The 20,237-nt window shown below is 45.6% G+C and overlaps 1 non-coding gene across 1 annotated transcript; it reads right to left on the bottom strand.

The window, feature by feature from the left end:
* Positions 1 to 19,625: 19,625 nt before the first annotated feature.
* On the bottom strand, positions 19,626 to 19,732 carry LOC133787473 (small nucleolar RNA R71). Its single transcript, XR_009872493.1, has one exon. It is a non-coding gene; the product is annotated as a small nucleolar RNA R71 (small nucleolar RNA).
* Positions 19,733 to 20,237: the final 505 nt, after the last annotated feature.

Below are 20,237 nucleotides of genomic sequence, written 5' to 3'. Positions count from 1 at the left end.
GGCCCTAGATTTCGTTGTCAACAACATAGTGTGTCGATATGGCCTCCCCTACAAAATCGTGTCCGACAACGGGAAGCAATTTGACAGCTTCCACTTCACGGATTTTTGCGAAAGACACGGTCTAGTGAAGAGTTTCTCAACAGTCGCCAGACCACAGGCGAACGGGCAGGCCGAAGCCGTAAACAAAATCCTAAAAGGGACGCTGAAGAAAAAGCTCCAGGCATGTAAGAGCAAATGGCCCGAGGAACTCCCCCGCGTGTTGTGGGCCTACCGGACGACAGAAAGGATGTCAACCGGGCACACCCCCTACTCAATGGTGTATGGATGCGAAGCCATCATCCCAATTGAAACGACCATCCCGTTCCATCGACGTGACACATATGTTCCCGCCCAGAACCGCGCCTTACTCCAGGAATCGCTGGACCTTATCGAGGAGATCCGGGAAGAGTCGCAAGTGCAGTTGAAGATGTACCAGGGCAAGATCGCTCGGCATTTCAACTCCAGAGTCAAGAGCCGTAAGTTTGAAACCGGCGATCTAGTGCTGCGGAGGGTCTTCCCTGCCACTCAGGATCCGGGAGTAGGGGTTCTGGGCCCTAATTGGGAAGGGCCGTATGAGATCCAGCATGAGGTCTGCCCCAGAACATACCGCCTGAAGCGGCTTGATGGCTCCGAGGTTCCGCGAGCCTGGAACGCAGAACACCTCTGTAAATACTACCAGTACTCCTAGAAATCGTCCCAGTTTTATGCTTACGTTGTAACATGTATGCCTCAGGGCTAATTCCCTTTTAAAAAAAGGAAAATGACGTGTGCAAAACGTCATGAAGGGCTATTATCACCACAAAAATGTATGCCTCAGGGCGGTTTTTTTTCAAATTTCTTTCTCAAGTGACCCCAGACCTGTCTCCGCTCACTTGCGGGGGGTGTCATCCTAGGCACGAGAATTAAAATGGACCGAGCCTAAGGCCGGTCCCACCCCGGACGAACGATGTCCGGGGGTTTAAATAAAAAGGACTGAGCCTAAGGCCGGTCCTGCTCCGGACGAACGATGTCCAGGAGAATAAGGACCGTGCCACTGGCCGGTCCCACCCCGGACGAACGATGTCCGGGGGTTCAAAATAAAAAAGGACCAGGCCTAAGGCCGGTCCCACTCCGGACGAACGATGTCCGGGGTTAAAAAAAAGAGGACCGTGCCCAAGGACGGTCCCACCCCAGACGAACGATGTCCGGGGGTTCAAAAGAAAAGGGACCGAGCCTAAGGCCGGTCCTGCTCCGGACAAACGAGGTCCAAGAGAATAAAAATGACCGTGCCACTGGCCGGTCCCACCCCGGACGAACGATGTCCGGGGGTTCAAAATAAAAAGGACCGAGCCTAAGGCTGGTCCCGCTCCGGACGAACGATGTCCAGGAGAATAAGAAGGACCGTGCCACTGGCCGGTCCCACCCCGGACGAACGATGTCCGGGGGTTCAAAATAAAAAAGGACCGGGCCTAAGGCCGGTCCCGCTCCGGACGAACGATGTCCGGGGTTAAAACAAAGAGGACCGTGCCCAAGGACGGTCCCACCCCGAACGAACGATGTCCGGGGGTTCAAAAGAAAAGGGACCGAGCCTAAGGCCGGTCCTGATCCGGACAAACGAGGTCTAGGAGAATAAAAATGACCGTGCCACTGGCTGGTCACACCCCGGACGAACAATGTCCGGGGGTTCAAAATAAAAAGGACCGAGCCTAAGTTCGGTCCCACTCCGGACGAACGATGTCCAGGAGAATAAGAAGGACCGTGCCACTGGCCGGTCCCACCCCGGACGAACGATGTCCGGGGGTTCAAAATAAAAAAGGATCGGGCCTAAGGCCGGTCCCGCTCCGGACGAACGATGTCCGGGGTTAAAAAAAAAAGAGGACTGTGCCTAAGGACGGTCCCACCCGGGACGAACGATGTTCGGGGGTTTAAAATAAAACAAAGGACCGAGCCTAGGGCCGGTCCCACCCCGGATGAACGACATCCGGCCCGGACAGTTTGATCTCCGGGGCACGAAAGCATCCGGTTTGCCCCAGGCAAAGCCAGGGCCTAACAACTTAAGGAAAAGCGCCATCCTGGTTAATCCAAAACCCAAGGGCCTTGAGCGACGCCAAAGCTAGAGAGAATCATTGGGTCTATCCCCAGCCGTTGGAACCAGAACTAAACCCCCTGCAATCAGTTAGTCATGGCAATAAAGTTCTACTGAACAGTGAAAGAAAGCTTTCATAACAATCAAAGTAGCAGTGTTTTAAATTTAATTACAACCCAAAGACACTAACAAAAGTACAAAGCTGGGGCTCGGGCCTACAGCGCATCCGCCCGGAGATCCGCGTCCTCCCTCTCCTTGGCCTCATACTCGGCACGCTTCGATTCAGGGTCAGGGAAGACAAGGAGGTTCATGTTCTTATCCTTGCACCAGGCCATATAGATGGCCTCATCAAAGGTGACATCCACTAGGTTGTCGGCCTCCTCCTTCTCCTGACGGGTCGTTTCATGCTCCGCCTTCTCCTGAAGCAGGGAATCGCCCAGTTCGCAGACTCGGGCTTTCAGGGTCCGGATCTCCTCCTTGTCCACGACTAACTGTGCCGTGGCCGTCTCCAAGAGAGTCGCCCTTTCGTCGGCAACTTTTGTCTTCCAGGACAACTCCTCTTCCAACCCGGTCTTGGCGCGGCTAATCTCCTCGCGCTCCGCCTTAGCACGGGCCACTTCTTCCTGGAGGTGGGCTGTCTCCCTGCTAAGGGTCTCCTTGATGGCCTCCCTCTGGTTCACGGCCGCCTCAAGCTCCAGCTTGGCCGTCTCCATCTTTATTGCAAGTTCGGCCACCAAGTCGGCACTCCTCTGAGACAGAAAATCGACCTGGAGCAAACAAAAGTTAGAAAACAAAATCACCACCAACAAATGACGAAGGAATATGAGATGAAAATTACCGTGGTGGCCTGGTGGCGGAGGGCCTGAGAGATGAACAACACGTCCGGATTGGCTATCGTGGCGTACCTCTTCAGCTGGAGGTTGGACATAGTGCTCTCGACCTGATCCAACAGATCAGTGGCCATGGGGGCGACGTCCTGGCCCAGCTTAGGACGGAAGCCCGCCTCGGCAGCTAGCCGGTCCACGATCGGCTGAGGAGCGCTGAACTAGGCAGGATGGTCCGAGAACTTGACCTGGCGACGGATTGTCAGGGCCTTGTAAGCGTCGTCCCTCCAGCATCGGCCGTTCTCCCAGGTCCGGTTGATCAGCCGGGACTGTTCGTCCCGCAGGGCGGACTCCCCCTCCTCAAGAAGAGTTGGGCGGAGGGGAAGAGCAGGCGGAGCAGGGATCTCCTTCGCGGTTAGCCTACTCTTCCCATGTGACTCCTTGGCTGTTTCCGACAACGTCGTCCGAGGCCTCTTCCCGAGTTCGCCTTTCCGGGCGTCATCTTCCGGGCCCCTCTTTCCTCAGCTCCGGCTTACGACTTCGCCCGCTTCCAAATCAATCACCGGGGGCTGGTCTGAAGGGACGTCTGCGGTCGGCTCCACGGCCTGGAAGGGGACCACTGCCAGAGCCTCGCCGAGACAGGGCACTGACCCGGGTGTTTCACTGGTGGGGAGGGGCTCCGAGCTAGCCACGACGTTTGACCTCCTGGCCGCCTTCTTGGCCGACCTTTCCTTGATGAGCCTCCTCATCTCGCTGGCCGAGTTAGACATATCAGAATCCTCTGCAAAAGTACAGGAGAAAGGAGTTAGTATGATAAGCCAGACAGGAAAGCACAACAGTAAAAAAGGACAGCCTGGGACGAACCCTCATCTAGGCCCCGGGCGAGACTCAATTCCCTTAAAACGAATGAGTGTATCCGCTCTCCTACGTCATCCGGGGTTAGAAACCCCCCATACTGGAGGAACCCGGACAGGAACATTAGGGTCCCTGATCCTACAGGGACGGGAGATGAAGGCCTCATCTCCCCATCAGCCCCAAACGCGGGGCCCGGCGGCTCTAGCCTATCCTTAGCTAAGTCCCCGACTTGAGGATCATGAGTTAAGATTAAAGGGGAGTTACCTCGCCCCGATACACTAGCCCCGGGAGTCCCGGCATTTGGTAGGGCGTCTTCGAAAAGCTCCTCCAGCTCTTCTGAGGTGGCCTCTTCCACCGGAAGTTGATTCTTCTTACGCTGGGCTGCGGTGGCCCGCGCCGCTCTCACCACCTCGGCGATGTGGTTGAGGGCTAGCTGCTCCCGGACCTCGGCATCCATCTCGCACGGGATGCCCCGGAGGCTCGGAACGACAATGGTCTGGGTGGCTGCAAGCAACCCTATTAGCCGGAGGTTTTTATCATTGACATAGCCCCCAACGTCCAGCTCCTCCGCGGTCAGCTTGGCGTAGAACCTCCTCCTTTCCAGGAGAAATTCGGTAAGGGGGGTTTGAATGAAGGGACCTGCGACCCGGAAGATACGATAAGAGGAGGAAGCAAAAGATGAATAAAAGAGAGGGTCCGGGGGAATACTTACCCACTCGCTGGAAGTCTAGTAGCAGCGTGGGGTTCTTGTCAATGAGGAACCCGGATGTCATGAACCAGTAATGCCTGAAATCCGGGGGGTGCTTCCAGGTGCTGGTAGGAGCAGGGTAGCCACTCCGCGGCTGTAGCCTGTAAAAGCCGTCCAGGCTCTTGTTTTTAATGCTGACCTGCGGCACCAACTTGTAGAAGTACAAGACTTCCGCCGGGGTGGGCACCGCGATCTCCTTCGCGACACTAAACACCTTCCACCCAGCAAGCAGGCGGTATGCTTGCGGCAGCAGTTGGAACGGTGCGATTCCCACATATGTCAGGAACCGCACGAAATAGTCATGAAGCGGGAGCGTAGCTCCCGCACTGATGTGACCAGCACTCTAGGCCCCGAATTTATCCACGGACGTGTGCGCCCTTTCCTCTAGCCTAGCCATGTGATTGTGGAAGAGGCCCGGAGTTGATTCGATGCCCAGCCGCGTCTCCAGGAGCAGCATCATCCGGTAGTTCTGGAACGAGTTAGCCGTTACGTCCATTTCCCACCTGTTGCCTGTGGGCGTCTTGGATCCAGGAACGACTACAGGGGCCCTGTTGACCTCTTCTTCGGAATGGAGTGTGACACCCGTGGCCATGATTGACGATCTGGGAACAAAGAAAGAAAGACTAAGCAGTCAGTACCTAAACCCAAAAAGGTCGGTCGAGGTACAGGGAGTCTCCTAAGGACTGCTTGGAGTTCTGTCGGACCAGGCCCGGGACCCCGAAAAGCCCCGGGACCGTGATCGGGAGAGAAGGCTACTAAGGTCCACCCCTTGTCCGGGAAGCATCCGAGCACGGTGCCACCCAAACCAGACAGCCTTCCTAACAAATTCTAAAGCACAGGGCCTAGGCGCATGCATCTAGAGAGCATAAGTCCACAAAGTTGGTAACAGAGTTAGAAAAGACTTACTGTGTGGTATCGACCGTTGAGGCTGGCGATTGTCCGACCGTAAGGATGGCAGAACCTCGTTCTTGAAGTGGCACAGCCGGTGCAGCAGTTCGTCGGCGGGACAGACCCGAGAAGTGCCGTCGGGTTGTAGAACGAAGGTTGAGGCTCTGGGAAGCAGGCGGTGGCGCAGAACTAGCAAACGGCGAAGTATTTCGTCGGCGAGGTCGGACATGCAAAGCTCTAACAAGCGTTCGGGTTTTTTCTTAAGCTGTTTCGAAAATGGAAAAGTGCCGAATGTTGTTCTCTGGGAGCCTTTATATCAGCCCCCAAATTCTGGCCCACGATCCAACGGCCAGGTGCCTCTTCATCCGACGATCAAGAATCGCGCAGGGGGCATTTATGAGTCCTTTTGGTCTGGATCCTCGGCACCTCTAATCCGACGGTCCAGGAGTGGCGAATGCCAAAGGACGCCCCATCCTATGGTCCACCTCGTTCCAGGGACATTAATGATGACCCCCCCCGTGCGGATGTGACGCCTCGTGACGTGCGCTGACACCACAGTCTAGGCCTAGCGGCCTCTGGGAGGCCTAGGCGACTCTTCGAGGCCCTTGCAACAATCACTAGGCGACATGTGTGTCGCTTTTTCCTAAAGCAAGCCAAAGGTAAACGTCCCCGGATCACGGTAAACGATCCGGGCTAAGCCACCTGCCACTGCCACGACCTTTCGGCAAAGCCTCCTAGCCCGGACAGGAACTGGGGAGACGACTTGGCGAGCACCGCGAGGGTGGTGCAACCCTCCTCCCGGCTAGCTCGGGTGAAGGCTTGGGGGGTAAATGTTATCCCCATTTCTTGGAAGGGCTTTGGGCCTTCGCCCTGGCCCACGGTCAGGGGACTGACTCGGCATTTGGGCCTGGCCCAGGGACTCCAGACTGGGCCCGTTTGGAAGGGTCCGGGACGTCCCTCCGGGTTCATCTTCAGCTTGGACGGTCCTGGCGATGTCCGGAGCGCCCGGAGCGTCGCGGCCTACGCGTCCCTGTCCCAGAGCCTGGCATGGTCCAGGCCCGAGGTGAATGTAGCGGGCCAAAGGTAAACGGACCTGGATCACCTCCTCCCCAGTTGAAGGGCCAGGCGTCCAGGATCCTGAAACTGCCTCATTTCGCGTGGGCGTTGTCCCCCCACTTTTCGCCTGCAGAAAAGGTCGCCTTGGGATTGTCCACTGGTGTGTCAGGACTACGCAGCCAAGTACCCTGACCGGTCTTGTCTCCTGAATCAGCCTCGTGACTCGAAGTGGTCAGAGCCAAAGTTCCATTTTGTCGGGCGAAGACTTGTGTCTCAGGTCAACTAATTGGGCCTTAGCTGGTTTGAATTTTGTGTATTGTATACCTTTTTATATTGGGCCTCCAATAGAGAGGCCCCTTGGGCACATTTCTCTTATGGGCTCGGGTCGGATCCGGCCCAGACCCGGTGTCCCCCTCAGCTTATAAATATAAGCTGTAGAACAACGTAAAAAAGAGAGAAAAAAGGGGAGAGAAGGCAGACACTCTGTTAAGATATAGTCAGAAAACTCCATTGTAAAAGCTTCTTCTAGCTCTAATATATGGACTCGTGGACTAAGGCTAGTTAACGCCCCAACCACGTAAAAACCTCGTGTCGATCTTCCATTTTCATTATTATTACTAGTAAATATCATTCATTAATATAGTTGCCGAAAATCTCGGTTAACAAAACCTTATAGTATAATAAATATTATCCTTAATATCAGTCATATAATCAAACCTTAGGTTAACATTAATATTCTTAAACTATAGGTTAAACTTAGAAAATCTATAAGTACTACTATGAGTGTCCAAATAATTCTCGGTCTGAACCAAAAATCCACAGTTACAAAGATAATACTATAAATACTATAATACTACTATCTAATTAGCTAAGTAAAGTTCTTGGAATCTACAGAGAGATTGAGTTTGTGATAGAACTGGCACCAGGGATGGAGCCAGTGTCTAGAACACCTTACAGAATGGCCCCAGCTGAGTTGAAAGAATTAAAAGTACAGTTGCAAGAGCTGTTGGATTTAGGTTTTATCAGACCTAGTTTCTCACCTTGGGGAGCGCCAGTTCTGTTTGTGAAGAAGAAGGATGGCTCTCTGAGGATGTGTATTGATTACAGAGAACGGAATAAGTTAACAATCAATAACAAGTGTCCTTTGCCAAGGATAGATGATATGTTCGATCAGTTGCAATGTAAAAATGTATTCTCAAAGAAAGACCTTCGTTCTGGTTATCATCAGTTGAGGGTTAAGGAGGGAGACATACCGAAGACTGCTTTTCGTACTAGGTATGGGCATTATGAGTTCTTAGTCATGTCTTTTGGATTGACTAATACCCAGCTACTTTTATGGATCTGATGAACAGAGTGTTCAAGGATTATCTGGACAAGTTTGCGATCTTTTTCATCGATGATATCTTGGTTTATTCTCAGTCAGAATTAGAGCATGAGCAACATCTGAGATTGGTTCTTCAGAGACTGAGGATGCACAGATTGTTTGCAAAGTTAAAAAAATGTGAGTTCTGGTTATCTCAGGTATCTTTTCTTGGGCACATTGTCAGTAAGGAGGGGATTAAGGTAGATCCAACGAAGATTGAGCCAGTCAGAGATTGGCCAAGGCCAAAGAATGCTTCTGAGGTTAGAAGTTTCCTTGGATTGGCAGGTTATTACAGGCATTTCGTGGAAAGGTTCTCAAAGATTGCTACTTCATTGACTGAGCTGACACGCAAGAATAAGAAGTTTGTGTGGTCAGACAGGTGTGAGAACATCTTCCAAGAACTAAAGTAGAGATTGATTACAACTCCGGTTTTGAGTCTTCCAACAGATTAGGAGAAGTTTGTGATTTACTGCGATGCTTCACATCACGATTTGGGCTGTGTTTTGATGCAGTCAGGGAAGGAAATTGCTTATGCCTCATGTCAGTTGAAGGAGTATGAACAAAGATATCCCACTCATGATTTAGTGTTGGCAGCCATGATTTAGAGATATCCCAGACATGATTTAAAGATATCCCACTCATGATTTAGAGTTGGCAGTCGTGGTATTTGATTTAAAGGTATGGAGGCATTACCTTTATGGGGAGAAGTGTGAGATCTATATAAACCACAAGAGCTTGAAATACTTCTTCACGCAGAAAGATTTGAATATGAGACAAAGGCGTTGGCTGGAGTTAGTAAAAGATTATGACTGTGAGATTTTGTATCATCCAGGAATGGCCAACATGGTAGCTGATGCTTTAAGCCGGAAGGGTCCGGGGCAGATGATATGACCAGAGCTGGTATAGAGTTGCTGGTGGGCCAGTTGGCCAATATTACGCTATAGTCTACACTATTGGAGATAATCAAGGAGGGTCAGTTTGGTGATCCACAGCTGATTAAGATCAGAGAAGATGTTTTAGTTGGAGTTTCCAAAGATTATACAGTGTCTTAGATAGGCTTGTTGAGATATAAGGGTCGGATATGTGTTCCATTAGACACTGCTTTGAGGCAAGAGATTCAACATGAATATCATACTACACCTTATTCTTTGCATCCAGGAACCACAAAGACGTATCAGGATGTAAGATCGTTGTATTGGTGGCCAGGGATGAAGAGAGATGTAGTGGAATATGTGGCTAAGTGCTTGACATGTCAACAGGTCAAGGCTAAGCATCAGAGGTCGGCAGGGTTATTGCCGCCTCTAGATATCCCAGAGTGGAAATGGGAGGACATCATGATGGATTTCGTGGTGGGGTTACCCCAGAAGCTTGGTCAACATGATTCTATTTGGGTTATTATGGATCGTTACACCAAGTCAGCTCACTTCTTTCTAGTGAGGACTACATATACAGTTGACTAGCATGCAGATCTCTATGTGAGAGAGATTGTGCGCCTCCATGGAGCGCCAAGGTCGATTGTGTCAAATCAAAACCTCACTTTTACTTCCAAGTTCTGGGGGAGTTTACAGAAGGCCATGGGAATGCAATTGAAGTTCAGTATTTCTTATCATCCTCGGACAGATGGGTAATCTGATAGGACGATCCAGATATTGGAAAACATGCTGCGAGCATGTGTGCTAGACTTAGGTAGATCCTAGAGTAAGTATCTACCTTTGATAGAATTTTCCTACAACAATAGTTATCAGTCTACCATTTGGGTTGCACCTTATGAGATGTTGTATGGTAGGAAGTGCAGATCTCCCATTCATTGGGATGAGACAGGGGAAAGGAGATACTTAGGTCTTGAGGCAGTTCAGAGGACCAATGAGGCCATTGAGAAGATTAGAGCTCGGATACTCGCTTTTTAGAGTAGGCAGAAAAGTTATGCAGATCCCAAGTGCAAGATCGTGGAGTTCCAGGGGGGAGACTATGTTTTCCTTAGAGTCTTGCCATGGAAAGGGGTGAGAAGATTTAGGAAGAAGGGCAAGCTGAGCCCTAGATTTGTAGGTCCATTTGAGATCCTGGAGAGGATTGGCCAAGTAGCTTACAAGTCGGCCTTACCTCCAGCATTGTCAGCCGTGCATAACGTGTTTCATGTTTCAGCTCTTCGGAGGTATGTATATGATGTGACTCATGTTTTGAGCTATGAAGATCTGGAGCTTGAGGCAGATCTCTCCTATGAGGAACATCTAGTCCATATACTTGACAAAAAGGACAAGGTTTTCAGAAATAAGATGATACCTTTGGTTAAGGTATTGTGGAGGAACAGCAAGGTCGAGGAAGCGACCTGGGAGCTCGAGTCAGATATTCGGAGTTAGCATCCCGAGTTGTTCAGGTAAATTTTGATGACGAAATTTCTGTAAGGAGGGGATATTTGTAATGCCCCAAAATCCTTGATTTATTGTGCCATTAAATTATTATATGCATGTTTATGTGATTTATATTATAATATGATATTAAATGCATGCATTGGGGTCCACATTTCATCATAGGGGCATTTTGGTAATTTGGCCCATCGAGGGCATAATTGTATATTTGTTCGAGCCATTCGGCATGAGATGATCTTTGAGTGCAAGTTAGCGGTTTAGTCATAACAGGATTACGTTGGGGGCTCGAGGTGAGTCTCGGGGTAATTTGGTGATTAGAGCGTTTCCGGGAATTAAAGGGTAATGGGATATGAATTATTGGTATTTGAGAATATCGAGAATAGCGGAATTGGAGGGTGTTAATTATGATTAACGAAATACGGAAAAGGACAGTTTTACTCTTGGGAGCCTTTAGAAAACTTTTTTTGAGCTAGGGGCAAAAAGGTCTTTTCACCATATGATATATTTAAGCCATTGAAGGCTATGGAACTTAGGCCAAAACAAAGCATAAACATTTCCTCCCGTACATCCTTTTCTTCTCCTTTTTCTTTTGGATTTTTTGAGCTTTTCTTGAGGATTCAAGCTAGGGAAGTGGATCTTGAGGGCTCAGGATTATGTTCCACCATTGAAGAGGATCCTAAATTGAGCTTGGGGTAAGTTTCTAGCCATTAAAACTCTAGCTTTGCTCTATTTTTGTTTTGAAATTCAGCTTGGATTTCTTGATGGGGTAAAGGGAATTGATGGGAGTTTTTGGCTAGGGTTACTTGGGTTGTGATGCCTAGGACACGTGTAGATGGTTTTTGGGTTCATTTGGGACATAAAATGAGGTTTGGAAGCTGTTGGTTGTCTTGGGCGCTGGGGCGCTAGGGGGGTAGCGCTACAGCGCTACCCTGCTTCTTCAGATTCCTATTTTGGGCATTTTTAAGGGTTTTTGGCCTAAGTTTCAATTCCTAAGGCTCGGGATTGAATCTAATCACCGTTTGGGTACAATTCGGGGTCCCGGGAGTTAAGTTTAGGTCAAGACCCTTTTATTGTTGATTTTCATTAATGGAAGTTATAATTGGTATGATTTGGTAACCGCTAAGGAATCAAAAGGTCGATCGTTCTCAAGGGTCGTTCTTTTACTATTTATCGCTTGAACCAAAGGTAAGAAAATTGTGCCTAGTATGTGACATGCATGGTTATTAATGAGGCATGTTGAGTGCTCTAAATGTGTACATTGATTGCATATTAAATGCTTAGCAATCTTTCTTACTTGTGAATGGCACTGACTTATTGGTCAGAATCGACAATGGTGTCAGATCCGTCTGTGAAGCTGTGACTTACTAATCAATTTCAACAGCGGTACTGAGCACTGGTCGTATGCTACTGACCTATGAGTCAGGAGCGGCATAAGCATCATGAACATAGAGCCGATAAAAGGTTATATCTAATCGACGTCTGCATTGAATGACTCATCATGAGCATTAATGCCAGACCGACCCCAAGTTCGATGAAAACTAAAAGCGCTTGCCTAGTTCAATGACTAGTCACTCAGAGCCAGGGCCAGAGGGCCCAGGTGGCTCCATCGTCACATGGCTAAGGGTACGAAACCCACACTAGTGACTCCATGGTCACTCATTTGATTTACGTTAGTGACTCGCTCATCAGTCACACACCTGTTTTAAACTAGTGACTCAGTCACTCATTTGTTTGGGGCTATAAGCTCTGGATGATTATCATGATCATCATTTGATATTATATAAATGCAGTAATGAGTTTTTTTGCTGGGCTTTGGCTCATGGGTGCTATGTGGTGCAGGTAAAGGGAAAGAAAAACTCACCCAGCCTTGAGTGGAGAGCTTTGGTGGTGATGTGTACATATGCAGTCGCTTGACCACCACGGCCAAGGAGTTTCTCAGAGGAACCAGGGGGTTAACCCTATTTTTTCCGCTTAGGTCGGCGGGTTGTAACTTTTCTACTGTAATGACCATTTTGGATTGTAAATAACTTGTAAAGTTTTTATGGGCCCATGAACAATTTTACGTTTTAAATAAAATATATCCTTTCCTTTTGATTGGTTTTTCACCTTAACCTGTTAATAACACCTAGATGCATGTTTATAACCAAAGAACTCGATTAGAGAGTTAAGCATGGTTCAAAGTTCACAGTAATTGTTCTGGAGTAACCAGGGCGTTACAAGAAATATCTCGTTTGACAGGATCCTTAGTTGTTCCAACCAACCTTAATTAATAAATAATAAACAATACAACAATATAGATATTACTTCGGGATAATTGAGAGATTTTCGCGGCAGTTACGAATGATTTGGGTTGAAGCTGTTACTGAGGCTTTACTGAAGAGTCACTGGACGGTTAACTCCTGAGATTCTGATCCGTCGATCGACCAAATCCATTCCCCGAAGTGATTGGTCGGCCAAGACACCTCACTGGTCAGCCAAAGCACACCACTGGTTAGGCATGGAACATAATTGGTCGGGCATGGCACATCACTGGTCGGCCAAAGCACACCACTGGTCGGGCATGGCACATCACTGGTTGGCCAAAGCACACCACTAGTCCGGCATGGCACATCACTGGTCAGGCATGGCACAGTTGGCCAAAACACACCACTGGTCGGGCATGACACATCACTAGTCAGGCATGACACATCGTTGGTCAGGCAAATCAGTCCTGACCAGCCAAATTTATTTCCTGACCAGTAATATCACAACTCCCCATGTCAACTCTCAACCTTTTTACTTCTTTAAATAATACATTTATTGACTAGTAATGTGTCATTTACTGACCATGCATTGCCACTTGTCTATCTGATTGCCACGTCATTGAACAAAATTTTTGGGATAACAACAATAATTTAATTCTTTCATTTATTTCATTAAAACCATTGTCAACTACAATTGCTTTAAGGGCACAATTCCCAACAATTGTTTGAACTGAACATTTATGTTGAGCTTATTGCTTATATTCTGCTGTTGACTGAGCTTGTTGATCTAAGTTTACTATCCATATATTGTTGTTTATTTGTGCTTGTTTAGTTATGTTTTCTTGTTGAACCTTGGCTCACGAGTGCTACGTGGTGCAGGTAAGAGCAAGGGAAAGTTGGACCATCCATGAGTTGAAGAGCATTGGGGGCAGTGTGCACATCGGCAGTTGCTCGACAGCCACGTCCGAGGGATTGACAAGAACTAGAGCCAAAATTGAATTTTTCTATTTAGGTTGGCTTCAATTGGATTTACTTTTGAAGGTTGTAACCACCTTGTAAGCATTATTTTTTTGAGGATCCTGTGTACCAAACTCTTATTTTCATGAAAGTAAACTATTTTATGATAAAAAAATCTTTTAACCCTAACCTATCAATTGACTTTAGAAACATGTTTATGTTTACACATCTTGATTAGCAAGTCTTGCACTATTTAAAATACACAGTGTAATGGTCTTGGCTATCTAGGGAGTTACAACAGGGGCAATCTAATCTACCATACCCATACCTACGGACACACTAAAATAACCGGAGAGAGCCTTTACAGCCAGTATATGGGAATCAATATAACCCAGTGTTGAGACAAAGAGCTGAAGTTCTTACAAATAATTACCAGCTACCACTGGTTCAAGCTCCCCCTCTGGTGGATTTGGTCCAAGAGAGGGTCAACTAGCTCAAAGAGGCATTCAGGCTCCTTCAAGAGGGGAAAAAATAAGGAAAAGGCTTACGATTCCGATGAGGAGCTTGAGCCTTTTTCTCCCCACATCTCAAATACCCCCTTATCTCATGGCTTCAAAATACCCCATGTTGCACCTTACGATGGGACTACCAACCCAGGCAGCCAAATGAGTAGTTCAATACTGTAGTGCGAGCTAGCAACATCGAATACGAGCTCAGATGTATGTTGTTCCTGACCACACTCACTGGACTAACGAAAAATTGGTTTGACAAAATCTAGAGATAGTCAATCTCGTCATGAGAACAACTATCCTGGGAATTCAAGTAGCAGTTCCAGGCTGTGAAGAGTATCAAACCTGAGCATATGCATTGACAAATGTGAGGCAGCAACCAAGTGAGTCGTTACAAATTTACTTGGTTAGGTTCAACATAGAAGTGGCACAAGCCTAAATTTTCAATGACAGCGGTCATCTCATGGCAGTATGAGTTAAATTATTTCTAGGGAGTCCCCTTTGGGATGACATGCAAAGGAAACCCGTGAGGCAATAGCCGAGTTCAATACTCGAGCTCAAAGATTTTTCAATGTAGAAGAGGCGAGGTCAGCACTCAAGCTGACTACTCAGCTCGTAATAACTACAACGAAAAACGTCAACTCAGCCACCACCTCGGCTACACCCTCCACATCGCGGCCCTTGAGAGATAACCCTTCCAAGAAAAAAAAAAGAATGAAGGGAATAACTAACAGGCTAATAGGGGTAAGAAGAAAAAAGGAGAAAATACTTCTCCATTTATAGTGTTTATATTGAGCTCATATATACTCATGAGAACATATTTGACGTAAATGAAAATTAGATCTGTTTCAGACGACCTAACCCGACGCGACACTAGAAACCCAAAAGTTATGCAAACAAGTTCTGTAAATTTCACAGGGATATTAGTCATACCACTGATGAGTGCAGTCAGTTAAAAGATGAGATTGAAGGTTTTATCTCGAGATGATACTTTGAGCAATACGTCCAAAACAGAAATCCGGCCCAAACTTCGCTTAGACAGAAGGCATCTTCAAGACTGCCTGCCCAGTAAACGGCGGCCCCCCATGCAAGGAAGGACAACCGACCTTCCCCAATCGATGGAGAAGATGTAATAACCATCATGGGGGATGGGTCTCCCTATGAACCTGAACCCCAAGCTCTAAAACAACAGAGGGTTGAATCCCAACCCATTACGTTTACCAAAGAAGACGCCTCGTACATCCAATTCCCTCATAATGACCCTCTGGTCATTACCTTTCGACTCTCCTATAAGAAAGTGCGCTGAGTCTTGATCAATAATGGGAGCTCAGTCAACATCCTCTATAACGCCACTTTGGAAAAAATGGGACTTTCCATTCGGGACCTAAAGGCTTGCTCGACAACACTATACATATTTTAGGGGGATGGAATAGCCAGTATGGGATCTATTGTGCTCCCAGTAACCTTGGGAGACTATCTAGTCTAAATAACCAAGATAATGGAGTTTATCGTAGTTGACACCCGTTCAACCTATAATGTATTGTTCGGGAGACCAACCCTGATTGGGTTGGGGGAAGTTACATCTGTTAGGCACCTGGCTATAAAATTCCCAACACCTAGTGGCATTGGGATGCTAAAAGGAGCCCAACTGGCAGCCCGAGAATGCTACATCATCTTGATGAGGGGAAAGAGCCAAACAAGTGCACAAACATTGGTTGTCATTAAAGAAATAAGCGAGACAATGTACGAGGTCGAAGAAGAGATTGACCCTAGGATAGATGAGGATAAAGCCAATCGCGGGCCAACTGAAGAGCTCAAAGACATAGAGCTTGATGATAAGGACACCATTAGGGTGGTAAAGATAGGGAAGAACCTTCCAAAGGATGGAGATAGAAATTAATCTGCTTCTTGAGGGAACACTAGGATGTGTTCGCATGGTCACACTCAGATATGATTGGGATCAACCCAAACATTATAAGCCATGCGTTGAACATAGACAAAAACTTCCCACCTAAGCAATGGAAAAGAAGGCTTCTAGATGACGAATGAAAGAAGGCCTTGAAAGAGGAGTTTGAAAGACTAAAAGCAAATCGGTTTATCTGAGATGCTTTCTATCCTGATTGGATATCCAATCCAGTGTTAGTCACGAAGCCCAATGGCAAGTGGCGAACTTGCATTGACTATTCGGACCTCAACAAAGCGTGTCCAAAGGATTGCTTTCCCCTACCTCAAATCGATCAGCTCATGGATGCTACCTTGGGTCATGGCATCATGTCATTCATGGACGCATATTCTGGATATAACCAGATAGCCATGCGTTCATCCGATCAAGAACATACGAGCTTCATGACTGAGAAAGGTTTATATTGTTACAATGTGATGCCCTTCGGACTCAAGAACGCTGGGGCCACATACCAGAGACTGGTAAATAGAATGTTTGTCGAGAAGGTAGGGAAAAACATGGAAGTATATTTGGACGATATGTTGGTCAAGTCCAAGAACAATTGTAACCGTGTTGATGATCGCACAAAGTGTTTTTTCCATACTTCAAAAGTACAACATGAGACTTAACCCGCAAAAATGCTCATTTGGAGTATCTTCAGGATAGTTTCTTGGATTTATAGTAAACACTCAGGGCATAGAGGAAAACCCAGATAAGATAAAGGATTTAATTTATATTCCTTCACCTCAAAATCATAAAGACGTCCAGAGATTACCTGGACGAATGGCAGCTTTAAGTAGATTCGTGTCAAAATCTACAAACAGATGCCTACCATTCTTTAACCATTTGAGAGGGGGCAAGAAGTTTGAATTGATAGAAGAATTTGAGGTTGCCTTTCAAGCTCTTAAAAAACATCTCGCTGAACTGCCTGTCTTATCCAAACCTGTCACAGGAGAAATATTGTACTTGTACCTCGCCATAACCGAACATGCAATTAGTGCAGTACTCGTTCTGGAGGAGAAGAGAGTACAAAAACTTGTCTGTTATGCCAGTAAAAGGTTACTAGGGAAAAAGTCAAGGTATCCTTTAATGGGAAAGCTAGCTTTTTGCTTGCTACATGCATCCCAAAAACTTCGACCTTACTTCCAGGCGCATCCCGTACATGTGCTGACTGATTAACCACTGAGGTAGATATTGTCGAAACCCAAAGCGTCAGGGAAACTATTGAAATGGCCAGTCGAGCTTGGGAATTTCGAGATCACATATCACTCAAGAACGACGATAAAGGGAAAGGCCCTAGCAGATTTCATAGTCGAATGCACTGGAATCTCAAACGAGGAGGTCGTAACCCCACCCCACGAGCAGTGTAGACTTTACGTTGATGGATGTTCAAACGAGAATGGTTTAGGGGCAGGGATTATCCTCATTACCCCATTAGGAAGAAGGTTTCACTCGGCCTTGCAGTTTGGCTTCAAGGCATCAAACAACAAAAAAGAATATGAGGCACTATTAACAGGACTTTGAATAGCTTCTGAGCTAAAAGCAAAAGCCATTCACTGCTATGGTGACTCCCAACTGGTTGTCAATCAGGTCCTAGGAGAATACCAAGATTGGGGGTTTAAAATGGTAGCTTACTTGGAGAAGTTTAAAGCGACGGTTAGACAATTCAAATTCTACGCAATTGAGCAAGTTCCACGAGAACAGAATTCGAATGCAGATGCTCTAGCTCGACTCACCACCACCAAAGAAGTTGACACACTCAATGTGGTACCAGTGATAACTTCATTTTAGAATGATTTTTTGTGGTAATCTTGAGTCTGTATATGTGTTTTGTGCAAGATTACACTTTTCTTTGTTTTGTTGTAGGTCAATGTGTAGAATCATGAGAAAAAACTAAAAAGAAGAGAAAATGATGGAAAACGAAGCTCTTGGTGGTTGTTCAACTCAAAATGATGCTAAGGACGAGTAAAAGTGAGTTTGTGATGAAGAAACGAGGTTGAAAGACTTAAATTGAGAAATAATGGAATTAGAGCCACAACTTGAGCTTGTAAGTCGCGACTCTAGGCAAGTCAGAAACACATGCCTGCTGAAGGGAATTAGTGTCGTGACTTGAACTTATAAGTAACAGTGCAAGGCGAAGTCAAAGGCTAAGCAAGGGGACATAATGGACACGGGCCGCGAGTTGATATGCCTGAGTCATGGCGCTTGAAGACTTATGCAGATTTGGAGAAGCTTCCAAAATTAACACGGGCCATGACCTAGAGAAGGCCAAGTCCCAGCCCGTGAAAAAAAAAAAAAGCATTTGTATTTTTTTCACTATAAATTCAGACTTAGGATTTAATTAGGTCATAAGGTCAGATTTTAATTATGTTTTTAGAGACTAATTTTGATTCTTAGACTAGTTGTTCTGCATATTTATATTTTTCTTCCTTCTTCAAGTTTCTGAATCTCATGTTTCTTAATTATTACTTTTTTAATTTAGTCATGTATGATATGAACTAAACATTTTTATCTAGGGTTTAATGTATTCACTTGGATTTCTATCTAATTTAATTATGATGTTCTATTGATTTTTTCTTCTCTATTCTAATCAATATAATGTGTGCTTAATGCTAGTAAATACTTGATCAATATTTGCTTGATTTATGATTTTGATTCAAAATTCGAAAGATGAGAATTGAATACGCTATTGTTATATAGACATAGGTTACATATTGGATGAAATTACCTATATTGCTTGTGTAGTAATTAGGTTTACATGCTTAATGCTTGCTATTTGTTTAAGTTTATCACAGAAATGTAGAAAACCTGCATATAGGATGAGATCTTATATCTTGAAAAAGAATAGGAATCAATTTATGTTAACCTGTTATTAGAATAGAAATAAAGAAATTTAGAACTGATTGATGAAATTAACACCCTGGGTCTTTTTAATAGTGATTTTCATTTTTTAATTAGTTATTTTTGTTCATAGCTATTTACAATTTTAAAATTAAGTTCATTCATCTAAACTTTGTTTGCCAAATAGAAATCAAAGAATAATTATTGGTACTTGCTTAATAGTCTTTGTGGGAGCGATACTCTATTTATCATCTATATTACTTGAATCGATTGCGTATAATTGCATACATATTTTCACAATTAAGTTTTTGGCGCCGTTGCTCGGGACTAAATTTCCAATATCAAAATTAATTGTTGTTTGTTCTAATTTGGCTTCTATATTTTACACTTATTCGGATCGAGGCTGTTGTTTGTTTCAGGAATTGTTGGTATATGTGAGGAAGTAGGAAAAATGCACTCATACCAATAGATCTTGAAATTAAGAGAACGTGCAGGGAAAATGGCAAGATAAAGAAAATGTTTGATTTCACCATGGCTGAGAACGCAAATAATGGTGTGAACAACAATGCAAATATGTGTAATGCAGCCAAAGCCGATCCACCATTGAGAAACTATGTACTCCCAACTGTTACAGGGATACATTCAAGCATTCGTCCTCCTATTGTTGAGGCAAATCATTTTGAAATAAAACCCTCAATTATTCAGATGGTACATAATTGTGTACAATTTGGGTGGTTACCAAATGAGGATCCAAATCTCCATATCACAAATTTTTTAGAGTTGTGTACGACATTTAAAATGAGCAGGGTGAGTAATGATGCTATAAGATTAAGAGTTGGTTGAATTAATTACAAGCCAACTCTATAGTTACTTGGGAAGACTTGGCTCAGAGATTCCTTGGTAAATATTTTCCTCATGCGAATTCAGCCAGAATAAGAGGAGAGATTAATAACTTCCATCAGCTGGATGGAGAGTCTTTATATGACGCGTGAGAACGTTTTAAAAAGTTGCAAAGGAAATGCCCACATCATGGAATAGAGAAGTGGCTGCTAGTTCATACATTTTATAATGGTTTGGGAGGAAATGCAAGGACAATTATAAATGTAGTGTCGGGAGGAGCGTTTATGAGAAAAAGTGCTAATGAAGCATATGAATTATTCAAAGATATGGCCATGAATAAATATAATTGGCTTATTGAGTGTGCGAATAAGAAAGTAGCAGAAGTCTTAGAGGTTGACCCAATTGCTTTATTGACTGCTCAAGTGGCATCTCTAACTAAGTAATTACAGCAGAATAACCTTGCCGCACAAGCAATGCAAATACAGAATGTCGTGAGTTGTGAGATTTGTGGGAGACCACATTCGTATGAACAATGCCCGAGCACAGCTAGTTGCTCAATATACATGAATAATATGCCTTTTGAATAGGCACAGGTTATCGGTAACATTTTAAGACCTGCACCCATCAACTACTCCAATTCATATACTCCTGCGTGGAAAAATTACCTTAATCTGTTTTGGAAAAATAATCAAGGGTTACAA

The sequence above is a fragment of the Humulus lupulus genome, chromosome 6 (genome assembly GCF_963169125.1).
Source record: "Humulus lupulus chromosome 6, drHumLupu1.1, whole genome shotgun sequence".
NCBI lineage: Eukaryota > Viridiplantae > Streptophyta > Magnoliopsida > Rosales > Cannabaceae > Humulus > Humulus lupulus.
Note: the sequence above shows the minus strand (reverse complement) of the source record. Positions and strands in the feature narration are given on the sequence as shown.